The 19,804-nt window shown below is 38.0% G+C and overlaps 1 protein-coding gene and 1 long non-coding RNA gene across 2 annotated transcripts in view; one reads left to right on the plus strand and one right to left on the minus strand.

Annotated features, from left to right (window-relative positions):
* Window positions 1-19,804, plus strand: part of LOC143375985 (netrin receptor DCC) — a 449,439-nt gene that overhangs the window by 182,814 nt on the left and 246,821 nt on the right. The gene's annotated exons all lie outside the window — the stretch shown is intronic.
* Window positions 1-19,804, minus strand: part of LOC143375992 (uncharacterized) — a 382,608-nt gene that overhangs the window by 540 nt on the left and 362,264 nt on the right. The gene's annotated exons all lie outside the window — the stretch shown is intronic.

A 19,804-nucleotide genomic window follows, 5' to 3' on the forward strand; every position in this document is an offset into this window, starting at 1 on the left:
GAGATCTTACCACGCAAATATTCCTCCTTAAAACTAACACGGAATCTCATATCAAACGTGAATTAATATTTCTACTGCTCCGCGTGGAATCCTGTTGAAATGATCGTAGGATATTCAAACGGAATTTTGACGTAGATCTTTGAAAAGAGTATTTACTTCCCTTATGCACAAGGGGGCTGATTGAAACGATTGATTATGATATTGTTACGATTTTGAGTAACGGGGGTTGATCGGCTTGCCATCATAACGATTTAATACAAGTAGAACAAGGTAAACAAGAACACTGAACAGCAAGGAATATCTAATACACAGGAACAGCGTAATCTTAATTGGTCTGCTTGCGATGGTGTCTGGCTTTCCAATGACAGCTTGACAGGCGGTCTATCCGATCGCCTTTTTCTCGTTTATCAGAAGAAGATTCTTATTACGGTCGCGAGCACCAGCGGGCCATGGATTCCCATCCATAGGGTGCTCGCAACAATATTGATAAAAATATTTGAGGTAATAATATTTTGTTAGGGTAAAGTAGCCGAATATGACGACCTCTCCTAATATGAGACCCCACCTTATCTCCGCTACAGAACTCTTGAACGTCATAGCGATGTTATTTTTTGCTAACTAACCGTGGATTTGTTGTTCTGTCTGCACAGTGGCAGTGGTTTTTGAAGTGGTTCGATTAAATTACAAATACCTCTAAAGTGATAAGTGTATAAGGATTTTCACAAATACTGTTGTATGATGCTTGCAATGGAGGTTAAGGCTTACTAGTTGTATATCATATATGATGCAGACTTAACTTCGAAGCTACTTAATACTTATCATGTTATTGTTTCCGAATATAAGATCCGCGAAAGTTCAACCGACGAGAGTGAAGAAGAAATTGTTCTGAATGATGAAAGTGATTAAGAAAGAAAATTACGATACAGAATGCTTGTTTTGCACAGGTCTTTATTCTTCAGATGTGCTATGTGAACAATAGGTTAAGTGTGCGTATAAAGTGTTATGATGGGCGTGGTGGGCCCATGAAGACTTCGGTGGTGGGCCCATGAAGCCTTCGGTGGTGGGCCCACGAAGACTGCGGTAGTGAGGAAATAGATTTCACATGCCGAATTTATAAAAAAAAAAATAAAAAGTAAGTTTCAGGAAAAAACAAACTGGGTCTCATATTAGGTACCAATTTTTTTATCTTCTTATTTTAATGACTTTCGTTTTTATTTTATTATAAAGAAACCGAATCTTCGTTATAGTACTTTTCAGTAATTTACTAAAGAATACATATTCTTCTTTTAAAACGTGTATCAAATTTTAATAAAACTGTTCTTAGTCAAGAGTTATGGTGTGTTTAAAAAGTGGGTCTCATATTCGGCTACTTTACCCTACAATTTCTGCTTTGTATTTCTATGACGCAGGGAAGAAATAGTAGTGTGAACAACAGCGTAACTGCCTGTAATTACCTTGAAATTGATGTTATTTCAAAGTTATTTCAAACCATCATTTCGCTTATGGTTTGCCGTTTGTTGACATTAACATTTCGCTTCGTACTGAAGTATGAAGAAGGGGACCATAAATGGGGGCACGATATTTTAACGAGTCCTGGTGGAAATTACTGGTCCTGATAGGGCGATTAAGAAATAATTTTACATCAGAGGAAATTTACTATTTATTTTTGGAGAACTGGGTCAAAGCCGGTACACTTTGTCACGTGTACAGTTTGATTGATAAATAATTCGTAAAAGGGGTGATAGAGAAAATAAATAGCTTGAAGTTTTTCTTAATTTCGTCAATGTGTTAAGATCTCTAAGTCCGATAAATTTTTATATTTGTAAAATAGTTGTTAGCAACATCATTTGCACCGAGATTAAATCATTCTTTAATATCTTACTTGTCCTCGATACCTTTACATACGGTAGTTCATCGTTGTTAGTTAAACCACCCTCTATTGTAAACAAAATTCAAATACCCGTCATACTAAACACTAAGTACTTATTATTTGAAGTAATTATATTATTATATAGGAGACATATTGTAAGATTCAATGTGACGATAGTTCATGTATGGTTTGTGATGCTGCTGTGAATGCAGTATAGATCAAGAACATAAATCAAGCTTGTAATGCAGCACTGAATATATCAACATAATGCACATGATATGTTACATAACGTAACACGACGTTGACGCACCATGGAACAATAAATCAATAAATTCTGCTTTCGCAGTAAATTTCAGTAAGTATTTACGGCACTTTATTATTAATTATTATTAAATTATTTTCTAAAATGTTTCAGTGAGCGTAATACTTACAGATATCAATCCAATTTAATGGGATTAAGGTCACTCAACATTTCTGTTAGTTCTTTCTTGAATTTTATTTTACTGCATTATGAAATTACCAAATCCCACAAAATCATTGGTTTTCAGTATAGCGTTTAAATTATTCTAATTATTAGTAGATTTTGTGTACATAATGATTTGATGAAACATATTTAAAACACACATTGTGTACCTGCAGGACATATAAAATTATAGGAATGAAAAATCTGTCAAATATATTTACAAAAATTCTTTTAACAGCAAACAAATTAGTAGAGTAGTACTTGTTAGTAAATGACATTTTTACAATGTAAGGGAGTAACCCAATCCGCAATAGTACATATAAAAATATTGTGTATTTAGTACACTAATATTTCTATTACATCTCCAGTTTATGTAGCATTAATTAAAGTTTCATCTTCATTCTTTAATAATTCTGACCAATATATCTTCTCGATCTATTTATACAGTAAAGGAGATCTGAGATAGGTCCATGCAGTTGAATATTAATGAATCAAGCTCCCACCGTATTCCTATTAAGTAAAACGTTGAGTTAACCCGAAATCTTAGATAAATCTCACACATCACCGCCAATAATCAGACATTCATCACTCTCGTCACGTTCGCGGGGTACCCTTTCAATCTTAATAAAGAGGTAAGAATCGAAAGTCGACTTCGAAAGTTCGGATCATTCACCTTAATCGCCCTAATAGTGGTCCCGATCGTTAATCTTCGTCGATATACTCGAATCTAACCCCCTTCCCCGTTCATATCCGCTGAAAGGGGTTGAAAAGCTCACCTCTCCGCCTCCCCCCCACATCACCCTACTCCTCCCCCCAATCCATAAAGCACTTCTTGATCATAAACCCGTTCTTACACGAAGCGCGAAGCCCCCTTCATCGTTCTTGGAAAGGTAATTGCCTTTTTTTCGAGCCACCTCGCCTTATGGTTCCAGCTCACGCACGACTAAGATTTACACCTTCCTAAATTCGTACACCATCTGATTCCAGGTTAATTGCCCGGCTAATTAATTGCGTAATTTATCGAGTGTTAAGATAAAGCGGTGATTTAATTTCGTTGGTGCGCGAGGCAACGAGCCCAAAGACGGTCGAGATAGAACGGAAGTCGAGTGTTGCTTTATCGCTGGTACGTACCCTTTTATCGCGCCGGACATTTTAGCGGTTTGATTTTTACATTGAATAATGAACGTTATGCGTTTCATTCGGATTTATTACACGCCACTTGTAATCGGAATATATAGGGCGAGGAGTAAGATCCAGCTGGGCTAACGGCGGCGCGACCTACTGAGGGGTAGGTCAGTTCATGATAGTACTCTGAAGATTTACTGGTTTAGGATTTCTTTAGATCTTCGTTTTGTCGCGAAGCGTCAAAGGACGTAATTTGAATCAGTTGAATTGAATATTGTAAATGATTTAATGTGTCTTTGAGTGACTTTTACAGCAACAGTAAGCCTCGTTCAGATTGGTCAAGTTACGCGACTTTAAGTCGCTCGAACAACTTGACTTGAAGTTTGTGTTCAGTGATGCCAGTTGCCTTCAAGTTATTTTTAAGACGACTTGAAGCAAGTAGGTATCTAATATTGCATCAAAGGAGGTGGTGTTTGCTGGATTGTGTGTAACAAAGAACGAAATTACGAATGAGTTATTAAAAATATTAAAAAAGAATGATTGAAAGGAAACGCTCATTAATCCGCCTCACGGTGTAATAGACAGGTGTTCCGACTCTGTATCTTTTACCCCAGCGGTTTTGTGTGCCGATTACTGTTTAGTTCCCCTGGTCGCCGTGAGAGGCGTCGTGACTTAGAAGGCATGTACATATGTGTTAATGAGATATTGTGGTAGGCGAGATTTTAATGGTATTACTGGGCTTGCCAGAAAAATCCTGCGCGTAATGGAGGGGGGACATGCCACGCATGCGCGTGATGACGCTGTCATTTTACTGAACCTTGGCGTTGATAGGGTTGAAGTCACGGGGTCGTCACGCGCATGCGTGGCGTGTTCCCCTTCCACTACGAGTAGGAATTCCATACCAGGCCTGTATATATATGTAAATGCTTTTACAACAGCCACGAAAACTGCCGGCCGCCAGAAGAACTAAGACGAAAAAGTCACACATTCTGGACAGGAGTCGGAACACCTGTCTATTACACCGTGCTCCGCCTATTCTTAGTCATTGCTTTATGATTATAACCTCACTCTTAAAAAACGATAGGCAGTCAGCTTCAAGTGACTTCAAGTTCACACTTGTATATACGGTCACACTATTCATACTGTATGGCAAGGCAACTAAAAGTTGAAAGACTCTATACTTCGCTTGGAACCTGAAAGAAACTTGAACGGATATTTCCAGTTAAGTGACTAACAGGTTCACATTGGTAAAGTACTTTCAAGTCAGTTGAATTCAAGCGATTTGAAGTCAAGTAACTCGACTAATGAGAACGAGGCTGTAGCGTCATAATCAGTTTCCAGTATGCTTTGTAGTTTAAAAAATTAGTAATATATTCTTTGTGCTACTATAATTTCTAGAATTACTAAATTGTTATACAGAACCTGAATTTAGTATAACTTCTGCGAAATTTTAACTGTCTTATTATAATTTATACTAACCGCTGATTATGTCCCAACGTTGGATAAATTCAATTTATGGGTACCTTCTTATTGCTTACTTTGGAATGCTTCATATTGGATATGTCAGAAACGTCGCGACAACAGAAGAGGTGGAGGGGATAGCGATCACCTTGTTTCGAGACAGACACCCAGTCCTTGTTCCAAGGCACGTATGTGCCTAACTGTGCGTTGCTGAGAAGATGGCAAGCGGAAGGAAGCCCATCATCTACACATATTATTTTTTTCTGAACTTGAATCATTTTAGGTGGTCATATCCCAGAACATTGGGCAAAAAAAAATGCCGAAAACAAATGTCGCTTATATCTAAGGACCACCATACTGCATATGGGGTAATTAATGCTTAATCCTATGAGCGGAAGTAGAAGGACGTCGAGTCTCCGCACCTACCCGCATAATCTTACTCATTCAATTTTCCTGCCTTCGTGGAAGACTTTCTTCTGGCAGTATTCCAGTCCTTTATTTCGAACGGACCTGCGATGAAGTACAGCGAAATAACGCAGGAGACTCTTTGTTCTATAATCTTTTTCAGAGGAACATCTAGGCCGTTTGAAAATTACTAATGCAAAAGTCAGATAACTGAGCGACATTGCCACAGGCAATTGGGAGAACTTTTTTAATAAGGTTTCTAGATTTTGTTTGACCATTGAGAAGTAAGTTCGGTCAAAGATTTGGATACTTTAGTAGATTCTTTTTTTGATGTGTAAATGTATTTGTAGTTTCTGGTGAAAAAATGGAAAGTCTGAATTCGCTTTTTGCACAAAAATTAATTTGTTTACTAAAGCAAGTGGCGTGTGATAGATTTTAAATGGGGAAGTCATTAACATAATATAGTTTCACCTTATTATTCAACATTTTCTGTGCCAATAACTATTTTTTCAACTACAAATTTCATCATATCAAAATTTACATTTGTAGAAAAAGACTATTACAGCATAATTGTATGAGTATTACGAATGTAAAATTATCACTAAAAAATTAAAAGATTAAAAAATAGTGTAAAATGATGCTGGGGTACAGTAAACCCCATGCGAACCATTTGTGATTATAAAAAGGTGTGACTACGAAGAGTTAAGTAAATCTATCACTAATAATATTTAAGTAATATTGTATTTTATATACATATATATTTTCTAATTTAATTTACAAATATATATATATATATATATATATATATATATATATATATATATATAAATAATACCCATAATACTCTGATGAATAAAACAGGAATTCCCAACATTTATTATTTGTATAATGAACACATTTTCCATAACATGGGACTTATACCGTCTACCAATTGAATGCTCAATTATATGTAAACAATATTCTTCTGCAACAAGATGAAGTGATTTCGTATTACCTGTAAGCGTCAAAATTATTTCAGGTATGTAACTAGTCAGAAAATAAATAATAGTGAATGATTTAAAGCGAAACTTTAGTGGAAAATAGAATCATGTTAGTAAGAATATAGGTTTGAATACGCGACTCAAAGGAACTGAAACAGAAGAGGTTTAATTTAAATCTGCAGGCGTTACTACCGGCATTCAACGAGCTCGGTTCTAGAAAAAAGGAGTCTGTGACCATATAAAGCAGATCAACGACAGTGGAGCAGACTTAGCTTCGGTACGTCAGTGAGAATCTAATTAATGTCGGTGGAGGGTGAAACTTCGTTACTATCGGGCCAAGTTTTCTTCGGATCCTCTATTACCGCACAGAGTTCCCTTGAAAGTCGTGTTAATCTGTCAGATATCATTTTATCCTTTCCCTCCCGCGGAGACCTCTACGTCGTAGTAATAGAACAGAATTGTCAGTTGAACTGATTTCTTCTATCTTAATTATGGGGATAGTTAAATTTTCTGCACATTTTCGCCTAATGAATAAACTTGCCCGATTTTCCTCTACAAATGTCAAGTTCATGTGTCAAAAACAGATCGTTAACAAAAATCCCATTTTCCTGTTTCAAACAACTGAACCATTGGAACCTAATTCGTACTATTATGATAGGTGAACGGTGTTAAATTTTACTTATATTCCTGGAGTCATGTAATCTTTAAATAGGTAGAAAAAATTGACTCGGACTAGTTAAAGTAAACATCGTTTTTCCTCACATATTTACAATATAGTACAAAGTGCATAAAAATTTGGCGAATAATGTGTTTTGTAATTATATGCGGACACTGTAGGGGTCTTTTTCCGCGAAACACTTTTGTGTAATTTCCCGGAACATGCGATATCTTAATGCAAATACACATCGAAAAGTCCTTTACCGTTTTGAGATCCGAGGTTTCGTTCTCGAGATATTAACAGTTGAATGTGAGCGGTCGAGCTTCCGGGCCCCGCAGTTTAAAGCCGAAACCGCTAAGCGCGCAAGAGTTACCGCGCGCACGCGGCCGTGCGCGCAGCTGACTCGGCTTTAAACTGCGCGCTCCGGTACTTGGACCGCTAACATTCAACTGTTAATATCTCGAGAACGAAACCTCGGATCCCAAAACGGCAAAGGACTTTTCGATGTCGATTTGCGTCAGGATATTGCATGTTCCGGGAAGTCCCCCAATTTTGGGACACCCTGTGTATCACCTGGTAGAGACAGCAGTTATGTAAAGGAGCCAGAAAAAGATAGAAAGCGTGTGACTATGCGCCGAATATCAGTCGTGAATCCAGATTAAAAATAATGTCTCCTGATAACTTTCTTTACGTTTTGTTCACTGAAGAATGTATTCTTAGTGTACGAATAAATTGCAATTAAAAAGTATTTCTGAACTTAAAAAGAAATAGCAAACTTGGCCATACTTTCCGCATCAGCATAATGGTTGCTCCCTTTAAATAAGACGCAAGTTTCCACGACCAGAAGAAACACGATTCTAACGCACCAAGCGTATAGCTTTAACAAAAGTTGGAGGAGGAATACTAACGTGTGTTGCGGTACCCTGTAATACTCTTATCGAGAGGTCCATGCCTCTGCTTGCTGTGGCCATCCGTAACACTCTCACGATTATACTCACGCGTACCACCTTCCTGCGGTTTCCGAAGATTACTTCGCTTTGATGTGTCCACATTTAATTACTAAAGTGGTTCACGCTAAAGCGCCATAGAGACGATAACAGCTTTAAAGGCGTAAATCATTCAGCCTTATAAAACTGAGAAAGGATAAAGAGCGTATATTTGCGCGCGAGATGACTACCGCAGGGGATTGTGGTGTCTGGGTTTGCATGTTATAGAATTATCTAGATATAGTATGCTAAATTAGGAAGCCCTACTTAGGTCTTTCTGTTTGGATAATTGTTATTTGTGTTTTGTGGCAATGAAAGCTTTGTGTTTTAGTTAAAAATTGTGTACCTTGGTGCTTCTTCTATTCTCATAGTTGAAACACAAGTCGTACATGACTGAATAACAGATTTAGAGCAAATTCACATACAGCTGCAATGTATAATCAAACTTTAAAGGTTTTTCTGAAATTCGGTACGTGATTTCGAGTGATCGTGTGGAAATCTCTATCTGCTCTTCCGTATTTCATACCCACATGCACAAACTTCTCGAAGCAATCTGAAGAGGAAAATTTATCTTCTCTTCTAAGGCAAAGTTAATTCCGGAGTTCGAATTAGTTGAAAATTCGGTCACAGCCAATCGTAGTGCGAACTTATTTCAACTCTGTAGGCTCCGAAACCTTCGAATCTATAAAACGTATGGAATTGTCCGACATGAATCTTATAGTTTATCAACTGTCAATTAAGTACTTGTTGTGATTAGTATGTTTTACTGAAATATAGAGGTGTTGGCAGGCGATGCTACGTGCAAAATAACTAAATACGTAAATTTCATAATTTGTTAGTAAGTAAGGGGTGAAATCACCCCTTGAAGAAATGCAAAATTTTCTTTATCGTGGGATATCTCGAGAACGGTGAGAGATATCGCAAAGAAGTTTAAACACAAGTTGCATCTTTTTTTTACATCTACAAAACTGCGGAAAAATAATTATCAAAAAACCCATATATAACTGGATGTTGGTAAATATACAAACAGCTGACAAAGGGGGAATATTCACTTCATTTTGCAACAGTAACTTTTTAACAAACGACGAGCGATGACTATAACCTTCTGAAGATCACTCAGGAGGGTGACCTTAACAACATACACCGAGGTCAAATTTTTCATTTTTATTATTATTTTATTATTATTATGTATTTATATACATCAACGGGTCAAAACCCTTTATTACATAGCTATGATGGAACATAAGTATGTTAGAAAATAGGTTAGAAATACAGAAACAGCAATGACAGAAAGTAAAATACATTAAATAAAGCGGAGTGAGGAGAAGGCGAAGCGTTACATTCTGGAAATAGCTAGGTTAACCGTACGTTTAAAAGAGTATAAAGAATTATTAAAGAAGTCGAGTGTGTCGCAGAGACGGTTCGCGGTTACACAGAGACGGTTCGCGGTTACACAGAGACGGTTGAAACAGTTATTGTGGCCATAGAGATTGCGATGCTGAGCGAGTGCAAAAAGAGTATGGCTTCTGAGATGACGCGAAGGAGTATGAAAATTCAGCATGTGCAGGATGTAAGGAGAGGCGATACTATGATTTATTATTCTATATATAAATAGCAGATCGGCTGAAATACGACAGCGTTCAAGGGAGAATAACCCGAGACGCGAAATAGTAGGCAAGTAGTCGTGGCAATAAAAAGACATCAGCAAATCAGCATAGCGCGAAACCAGTCTAAGAAACTTGTGTTGTACGCTCTCGATTAACGATATATGCTTTTTGTAATATGGAGACCAGGTCACAGAGCCATACTCTAAGATCGAACGGACCAAAGACTTATAAAGTGTCAAGAGAGTATTAATGTTAGAAAAGTGTTTGGAACAGCGGTAAATGAAGCCGAGAGCTTTGAATGCCGAATCCGCAGTCATCAGATAATGCGCATGAAAGGACAAATCGTCAGAAAAAAGAATACAGAGATCACGTGTGGTTGTGACGGACGATAATGATGCATTGTCAAGAGAGTAAGGGTATATAGTTTGAGTATTACTCCGGCTAAAACGAATAATATGGCACTTAGACACATTAAAATAGGGTTTATTTTTGGAGCACCAAGAGGTAAATACGAGGTAAGTCTTTCCAAGTCTAGCTGTAACAATGCCGCGTCTTCAACACTCGTTACAGGACGAAAAATCTTAAGGTCATCAGCATAGAGACAAATCCTACTGCTCATAAAGACATTAGAAATGTCGTTGATGAACAGGATAAAGAGAAGTGGACCCAAATCAGATCCCTGAGGGACGCCAGAGCGGACTGCAATTCCCTTATAGAGGCAATCGTTGACTTTCACGATCTGAGTCCTATCGGTTATGTAACTGGGCAACCAATCAAGAAGACTACCACGCACACTGAGTGCGCAAAGTTTAGAAAAAAGTATGGGGTGGTTGACGGAGTCGAAAGCCTTGCGCAGGTCGGTGTACACGGCATCAACCTGTAATCCTTCCTCGACACGATCGCATAAGAATCGTTGGTACGGAAGGAGATTCGTGATGGTAGATCGTCCATACAAAACCATGCTGCTGATTGATGATAATGTTTTTGCAGTAGAACGAAAGGACAATTTTAAGTCGCAGAGGGGATTAGTGACCTACGAGCCTACAGCGTATGCTATACACCGTTGGAAAGATCTCGCCAAGACGAATCGATTGATACGATTTTTAACTTCGAAATCAGATGGGATCACCTCGAAAAATGATCTCAAATTTCGAGATTTTGCGGTTCTGAACAAAAGAAACCGGTAGTAATGTCCCATCCGGCCCGACGGACCTCGGGTAGGCACCTGAGGGAAAGCCGAGGGATGTAAGCGATACTCTAGCAGGCTGGGCGGCAAATGTGCCTCCTGACCCCGTGTTGGGCCTGTGTTTGCCCTATGGGCCCCTTTCCTGTGATGCCCAGTACGAAATCGCCAATGGATTAGTGGCCCATAAGGCAAACGCAGGCCCATCACGGCCCTGAAATGAAGTTCCTGGGGCTCATTTTCCGCCCCAAACCTGCTAGAGTATCACTTGCATCTCTCGGTTTTCCCCCAGGTGCCTACCCGAAGTCCCTCGGGCCGGATGGGATTTTACTACCGGTTTCCTTTGTTCAAAACCGCAAAACCTCGAACTTTGAGGCCATCTTTCGAGGTGATCCCATCTGATTTCGAAGTTAAAAGTTGTATCAATCGATTCGTCTTGGCGAGATCTTTCCACCGGTGTATAGCATGCGCTGTAGGCTCGTAGGTCACTAATCCCTTCTGCGACTTAACATTGTCCTTTAGCAGTAATAATGTTCTCGAAGAGCTTGGGCATAACATTCTGAAAGCTGATCGGTCGGTATGAATTAGTCAGTGTCTTGACACCTCCTTTAAATGTAGGGCAGACGAGACAGGCTTTCCAAGCAGAAGGAAAAGTGCCAGAATCTAAAGATTTGTTGAAAAGAATCCAGAGAATACGAGAAATGATAAAATTGCAGGATTAAAAGAAAATTGAAGGAATGCCGTCAGATCCAGGGCCTTTGTTACTGTCCAAGGAGTTGATGAGATAAAAGACTTCACTGATATCAATGCGGAGGCTAGAGAGGTCAATTGAGTTGTCATAGTTAACAGAGGGAGGAAGATTGGTGTCAGAGAAGGACGCGAATCCGAAAAAGTCGGCAAAGGTGTCGGCAATGGTCTGATCGGTATCGGCAAGACGGTCATTGTAGGGAATGTAGGCGGGAATCGATGATTCATTCTTAAGTTTGCGGGCAAAATTCCAGAAAGTTCGTGGTCGTGATTGAAGCGTAACTTCAGACTTTGCGACATGAACAGACCAACGACGTTGCGATAAATATTTGCACTTGGATCTAAGACTGGGAAAAACAAGGTAGTCGGATAGCGAGTTTGTGAGTTTAAAATTTTTGTTTACCAAAATATGTGTAATGCTAGAAATAAAAGAATCTATCATTTTAAAGCGTTCAAAATAAATTCCAATGTGTACAGATAATGTGTTCAAGGATTTTGATAAGTTTACAGAAATGTTTGTAAGTTCTAGGCAGAATCCACTCAATCAAGCGGTCACTTTACCTTCATTTCCTTCCAATTTCTTCCACGATAACAGCATTGTTTTTTTTTTTATCGAGTAGACTAAAGGGTGAAGGAAATGGAGCAAAAGGGGAGAGTATCGTCTTGTAACGGGACGATTCAGACGGGAAATCCCTGAACGGAAATTTACTTTGAGATCTAATCCCAGAGGCAACGAAAAGCTAAAGGTATTGACCAATTGCTGTGCAAGCTACTGGGTCAGTGGACCATGTAGGTTTCGAATCGTACGCTATCAATGTTGCGCTTGGTCAATCCACACGTGTTCATCGGGAACTTTCATGATCGTGAAATTGTCTATAGATTCCTTGCCTCCTACGAGATTCAGTCTATCCCTTGCAGAAACTCTGTTACAGTCAATAGATCTTGTTGTATCCCACAGTTTGATACTGAAATGATAATAATAATAAAAGATCTTTATTGCTCTAGTGTTACATGAAATTATATTTAATATTTAAAATAATATTTAATCAATGTTAACATTGGAATTGCCAATTGTAATTCGTGTTAATATGAGCCTCGATTAATATACTTTTGGTCAGTACTATTTCTCAAAGAAATGCATAAACAAATTGTTGTATAAGAATGGAACAAAGTAACCGCGAATTTCACAGAAAACTATATATGATGGATTAAAGCTTAAAATAATCGCGCAGGAATAGCTGAAAACTATGTTTTATTGTAATTAGGATTATATCAAATAAATATTGAATATTAATTGCTGTTTATGACTACTTAGAAGGGAAGTGAAAAGTATGGTGATAACTTGAAAAGTATGGATTTTTCGAGAATTCTTTTTGGGCAGTTTTGTAGATGTAAAAAAAAGGAGCAACTTGTGTTTAACTTCTTTGCGATATTTCTCACCGTTCGCGAGATATTCCACAAAAAGCAAATTCTGCATTTTTTCAAGCAGTGATTTCACACTCTAAAACTGTACCGTGGCACCAACAAAAAATAGAGTTGTGTTACGGATGAACTGTTCTACTTGCACACAAAGTTGCATACCTAATTTTCTAAAATCCTTTTCGGGTTGCCTAACTTCATATGTTGGTGAACAAAACTGGAAATAAGAAAAGGTGTTCTAGAGAATTGTGTATTGCATACTATATAATTAGTGCATACATCGATTTTAATGAGATATTTAAATATTTCAAACGTATATTTCATAGAAAAGGACCCTTTTAACATGCTTGCAACTGTCACTTTGTACAATTATACTTCGCGTGCTATAGCTTCTGGCTGTATATGTGGGGATGATGAACCTCCATGCCTTAAGAGCGGGCCCGGACTTGAGGGACCACAGAGAGTCGACGTAGCCGTGGTGGTCAACGCTGCTGATCAGTACGCGGGCGGCTCGGGTTCGATTCCCGGCGCCCGCACAGTGGTCCGTCTTATTGATGATGACCTAGCGGGACAAAAGTTCAAAATCATGACCCATCCAAAATGAACGAATCCTTGTCATACCACAGGCTACTGAGTCCAGAGATATCGGAATGATATATGGTATGCAAATTGCAAATTTGTATGTATTTTATAAAAATGACGATCGTCCAAACGTACGCGCGCCGGGCCCTTAGTAACAGTTTGTTACGATGCATCAGAATCAGCTATAAATCAGTAGTGCTCCGTTGTATCGCAATTAAAATTGTTAGTATTTTACAACATGGTTTGCAAACGTACAAGTAAGCAGTACATGAAGTTTCTGCCATGAATATTTTAATTTCCAACGTACAGAATTAAAATATGCTCACCAGCGGCCGTAGCCGTGATGGAAAACACCGGTTCTCGTTAGATCACAGAAGTTAAGCATCGCGGGGCGGTGTACTGGGAAAAGATGGGAGACCACCTTTCTCCCGGTGCGCTGCTGCTGCTGGGACCCGAAGGAGAGAGGAAGGGGAAAAAATGGAACTATATTTCGTTGGGCAATATAAGGAAAATAAGCTTGAAACGCCATCCTGCTTAAAACACAGGAAAACAAATAAACATAACATAACATATGATCATAAAAATGGTGGATTTTTTTAAAAGATTTCGTTGGAAGAGCTCTAGATATCCGGGAACCTCGTGGAACCTAGAAATTTTTGTGGGGTTTTGTTCTATTTGCTTTATAGAATACATATTGACAAATCACAGCTGCAAATATTTGCAACTCTGCATTATTAAGCTGTTTGTTTATTCGCGGGTCGTAACACAAAATCGGAAAATAGCCGGATTTTCAGGGGTCAATTTTACCCCCTTAGACTGAATTTTTGAGCAGTAAAAAAAAGCGTAATACATACCGATATATCCTCTACATATCCCCAAAGTTTCATAATTTCAGGAATTTTTGGTGAACGTTTTAAGGGTGGTAAAACAATGTGGATGGTGTTTTCCAAACGTTTTCATCTAATTGATGATTTATGGACGAACCGCGACTTTTGTCCCGCTAGCTTCTTAATAGACGGACCACTGTGCGCCGTGGCTCTCTTTTTCCGAGGTTTCCTACATATATGTATAATGCGTATCCGTTATTGACAGCACTAAGGGATCAGGAGGAATAAACCAGAATTGTTTCTCTGAAATAAACAAAGTTTTTGTCATTTATTAACATTTACATTAACTAATCCCCTAAATTTAATAACAATTATTTACACACCTGAAATAAACAAAGAAACTACATTCAATGTTTATTCTTTACCCTATTAGCCTAGCTTTTACAATCAATTTTATAATCACTACACGTGTCTTCTATTTCAACGATGACTCTCCGTTATACGGTCTTTCTCTCTCCTTTTACTCTTGGGCATGACTAGTTCACTGCCTTATCGGCCCGCGTGTGAGCGCGGGAATATTCAAATTAACCTTAAGGAAGTAAACTTACTTACATATATATATAATTTGATCCAACATATTTCTTAAATCGTTTACTATGCTTGCAATTTCGTCCACATTCACACTTTAGAAAGAATACATAAGTAGAGTTTAGACAGAAATGAAAAGATTCTAAACCTGCCAATTGAATAACGATATATCGCTTGTTTCTTCTAACACTGTACCTACACTTACTAAATCGTATGAAAAATATGCGAGTACTTGTTGTTCCGTCTTACGGGAACAAAGGGGGGCTCAGAGCGAGGCAGAAATTCAGCGACACTTTATTACTAGGCAATTGCTTACCGTCGAAGTCTTGGGGAGCATTTGCCTGCCAGATGTCTAATAGGTGGCAATTCGGCATCGTGCTATTTTTTTGGACACTTCGACCGTCCTCGCTCTGGGAAAATCCGTTGATTGCTCTGTCAGCGGGTGGTGTACGGTAACTTCAAAACGGTACATACCGTCGACCACCGCTGACTCGCGGGACAATACGATCATAAACCGCGACCCCGGCGAGACGCTCCGGCCGATCAACCTAGCGAGGTTTGTTAGCCAGATGTCCGGTTTTCCCTCCGCTACATCACGAAGAAGGAGAGGATTCCTCCTCCATCACCGAAATCGTAGAGGGAAGGTTCCTCCTCTTCAAGCAAAGCTAAGCCAATCAGGCATTTTGGCGCCTCCCAAAAATCAGATGTCTTGTCCACCTTTGACATCGAAAAGGTGGACAAGACCAGAAGTCAATGAGCTCGCGAATAGTACGGTTCGGTGTGTTTGATGAGGTCAGCATTCGGACCATCAGCACAAGCAGAGCTAAACTTCTCAGATCATCGTTCAGATCAGAATAGACACGTAATAATTTAAACAGTCACCCAATATTAATTTGGCGGGTGATAGATCGTCCGGCTTATACGCGTACCAACCGGTGAATCGAGCCTTACAACCTCGAAATTAAAATACGATAATTTTCACGCGTGTGCCGTGCGAACACTTGTGACGAACAAGGAACGAAGAAACAGTACAATTGATTTGCGCCCTGGGATAAAACATACATTTCAAGTTTGCACCTGTTTCCTTAATCCATTACCCCTCTCCTCTTTATATGCATAATAGCTATCTCTACAGCTCCCATGTCTTTCGTGTACTCCATAATGATGCGTAAGCCCTGCACTTTGCTGTTCGGATTAGTAAGCTCAGCAAATAGTATGAAATCTAAATGTAGAAATGCCATAGTTTGGAGGTTAAATGCACTGCTTTCTATAAGCTTCTAAAGTCTGTTTACAAACTGGAGACGTATCCAGACTTCGTCAAATCCCACATAATTTCTGAAACTGATGGGGTGCTCCAGTATACGCTTTCAAGTTGCACGAATGAAATTCAACGAATTAACAAGGCGTTTCAAAATACAGTTAACGTTTATACGTACCTCTCGCATTAATCTCAGAATTATGTTTAAGAGACTAACATTTGACGACTGCACGTTTCGGAGCAAAAGCTTCTAAAGCCTTTCTTAACCTCAAACTTTCCAATCTAATATTTTATAAGGGTGTAAAATGCTGTTTAGGGTAACATACATGTTGTGCTAAACGCCATGCTTACCTTTGGCATAGTATTATTTTTTAAACACTCGGCATTACATAAAACATAAAACACTAATAATAAGTGACCTGAAGAATTCAAACGAGGCATACACAAATGTCAGAAATATTATTACAAGGAGATATAAACATAAATACTATAATGATCGTCCGACAAACATCTTTATTCTTACTTTTTGCATCCCCTAGGAACGTGACTCTTTTCTTACAGCAATTAAAATTTCGAACCTAAAGGTACAAATCCACGACGAGACAAAAATATCGTGCCACACATGAGACTTTAATGTGACGAGGCAATTATTTCATTATTTTATTATTTTTTCTCATGAGAGAAGTTTCATGATATATTTTCAAAAATCTCAGCTCTCGCGACTATTTGCATTATTTACATTTAGTTGTTGCTGAGATTTTTGTCTCGTGACAGAAAAGTCTCATGTAAAATTTCACCGTGGATTCGCACCTTAAGAGTTTGTTTTTTTTTCCAATATGAATTGAAAATATTGACAACATGGGTTAGAATAGATCAGGTACAGCCATCCGGGAGTTGAACATAGACAAAGCATCAGATAACTGACCAGATTCCACGGGTACAAAAATTAAAATCCTCATTTAGAGTAATTACTACTATGTTTGTACTATTTTACAGTTACTAAGCTGGGTAAAATTAATTGCATTCACTTCATAGAGAACCTTTCTATGACAGTGGTGATTACACGTATCCCATTGTTGCAATCCTCCGCAGCCTCCCGCTTGCATCAAACAGTACGTTTAGTTAAATATTTGTACTCTACGATTCTATTGGCTAGAATGAGTAGCATGCCTGTTCATTGAAGCTGCTGCCGGTTGTGGATTTACTAGCATATGTAGATATATTAGAGTGTTTTATACTGTATGGGGTAAAATTAAATTATTACATTTTTTCTTTACTTACAAGGGAACATCCCGAACCCGAAAATTAAAAAAATTCTAAAACTTTGTGAATATGTAGGGAATTACCTCCTCATTACAACGCAATTTTTCTTTGCTGCCCAAATTCACTCTAAGGGAGTGTAAATTGACCCCTGAAAATCCGGTTATTTTCCGATTTTGTATTATAACTCGTGAATTGTAAAATAATTTTTTACCAAATGCTAGATCTAATTAAAAGAAGTGACTTTTGTCTTGAAACTTTTTTTCTATCTCTTACAGTTCGCGAGTTATAACACAAAATCGGAAAATAGCCGAATTTTCAGGGGTTAATTTCACCCCCTTCGAGTGAATTTGGGCAGCAAACAAAAATTGCGTTGTAATCAGGAGGTAATTCCCTACATGTTCACAAAGTTTCAGAATTTTTTGAATTTTCGGATTCGGGATCTTCCCTTATTAGCTCATGACCTGGTTCCTATTAATATAAAAAGAATATCTGACAAATTTTAGGAAGATTGAGTAATATTTAGAGGTTGCCCACTTTGCGCACTAAATAATATGTAATGGGCTAAGGAAACACGATTTCTAGTGATAATTATTTTTATTCTCAAGTCCTTAAAAAAGAAACTCAACTTCAAAGAAGACTTACTTAGATAAATTTACATTTTATTATTATTATTATTATTGTTCACACCTATAAAAATTCTGCACCTTATTGGGCACTAAATAATATGTAGTGGACTAAGGAAACACGATTTCCAGTGATAATTATTTTTATTCTCAAGTCCTTAAAAAAGAAACTAAACTTCAAAGAAGACTTACTTAGATAAATGTACATATTATTATTATTATTATTATTATTATTATTATTATTATTGTTCACACCTATACAAATTCTGTACCTTATTATTTTACCCACATTTTTAAAACCTGAAAAAGCGAAAATATATAGGGTAGACCGGGGGGTGGGCGGTAGTAACAGGGGGACGAATGTAACACGCTAATATCTCAAAACATATCATGGATATTAACACCAATTTTAGATATATGATAAACAATGAAATTTGAAATACACACATCCATGTCCTAGCAGTATAGATACGCAATAGACATGGGTAGTAAATCCTAAATGGATAGATACCCTAAAGTAAACTTTTCTTACTGACTTATGATTTTAATATAAACACTCCCTTTGCAAGTATGTGCTTTTTTAAAATCTGTAATTTGACCTTTTTTAAGTAATACTGATCGTTGCTTAGCACTTTCAAGTGTCTCGTTAGTTACAATTTATAATTGAAGTTCAAAAGCATGGTCGGGGTCGGTTGTACCGCAACAGAACCGAATAGTGTCAAAGAAGGCGAATAATATTGTCATGTTTGCATTGAATCCATGCAGTGTTACAACCGACCCGGGGTCAGAGACGGTTGCAACACTTTACACTGTAACATTAGGGCTATAACACTCCGCTTCTCATTTTTTATTAATAACTTGGATATTACTTGACATACAGGGGAACTTTTGTGACTCAATGATGTCAGATAAGTAAGTAACATTTCCGTATAAGAGTTCTTGTTGCAAATGTATGTAGGAGACGCGGTGTTTTCTACGTATTGAGGTGCCACGCGTGAGGCACGATCGCCGTGTGTTTATTGTTGCCGACGCTCGTTTGTGCGTAGGGTATGGCAACACCGCGGGAGCGCCGGGCCGCTGGCGTTCGACCGGCAGAGTCAGTTGTCTTAAGGGGGTATACCCGTTTGAACCCTCGGAAAATGTATACATTTTGTGGATTTTTTTACAAGTCAACGGTTTGATGCAGATTTCCCGTTTTTTAACTATGTTTACATAGTATTATGAACTACTTATAAAAAAAGTTTCAGTTAAAAAACTATTGTTTTTCGGAAGTTACGGATACATGTCCGAAAGTCTCTCGATTTTAGACGGCTAAACGGTGGCCCTAAAAACTCGCGCTACGTTCAACCAATTCACTTCCAATTTTGCATGCAGAATCATAATAAGATTCCGCATCGTCCAACGAAGGCTTTTTTTATTTCGATTCCCCGTTTATTATTTATAAAGGAAAAAGGTGGATTTTTCTCTTAGAAAAATTTAACTTTACCTTTGATCTCTCACCATTTCTTTATTTTTCAAAATTTTCAAAATCGCCTTCGTTGGACGATGTGGAATCTTATTATGATTCTGCATGCAAAATTTGAAGTAAATTGGTTGAACGTAGCGCGAGTTTTTAGGGCCACCGTTTAGCCGTCTAAAATCGAGAGACTTTCGGACATGTATCCGTAACTTCCGAAAAACAATAGTTTTTTAACTGAAACTTTTTTTATAAGTAGTTCATAATACTATGTAAACATAGTTAAAAAACGGGAAATCTGCA

Source organism: Andrena cerasifolii, chromosome 13, assembly GCF_050908995.1.
Source record: "Andrena cerasifolii isolate SP2316 chromosome 13, iyAndCera1_principal, whole genome shotgun sequence".
Lineage (NCBI taxonomy): Eukaryota > Metazoa > Arthropoda > Insecta > Hymenoptera > Andrenidae > Andrena > Andrena cerasifolii.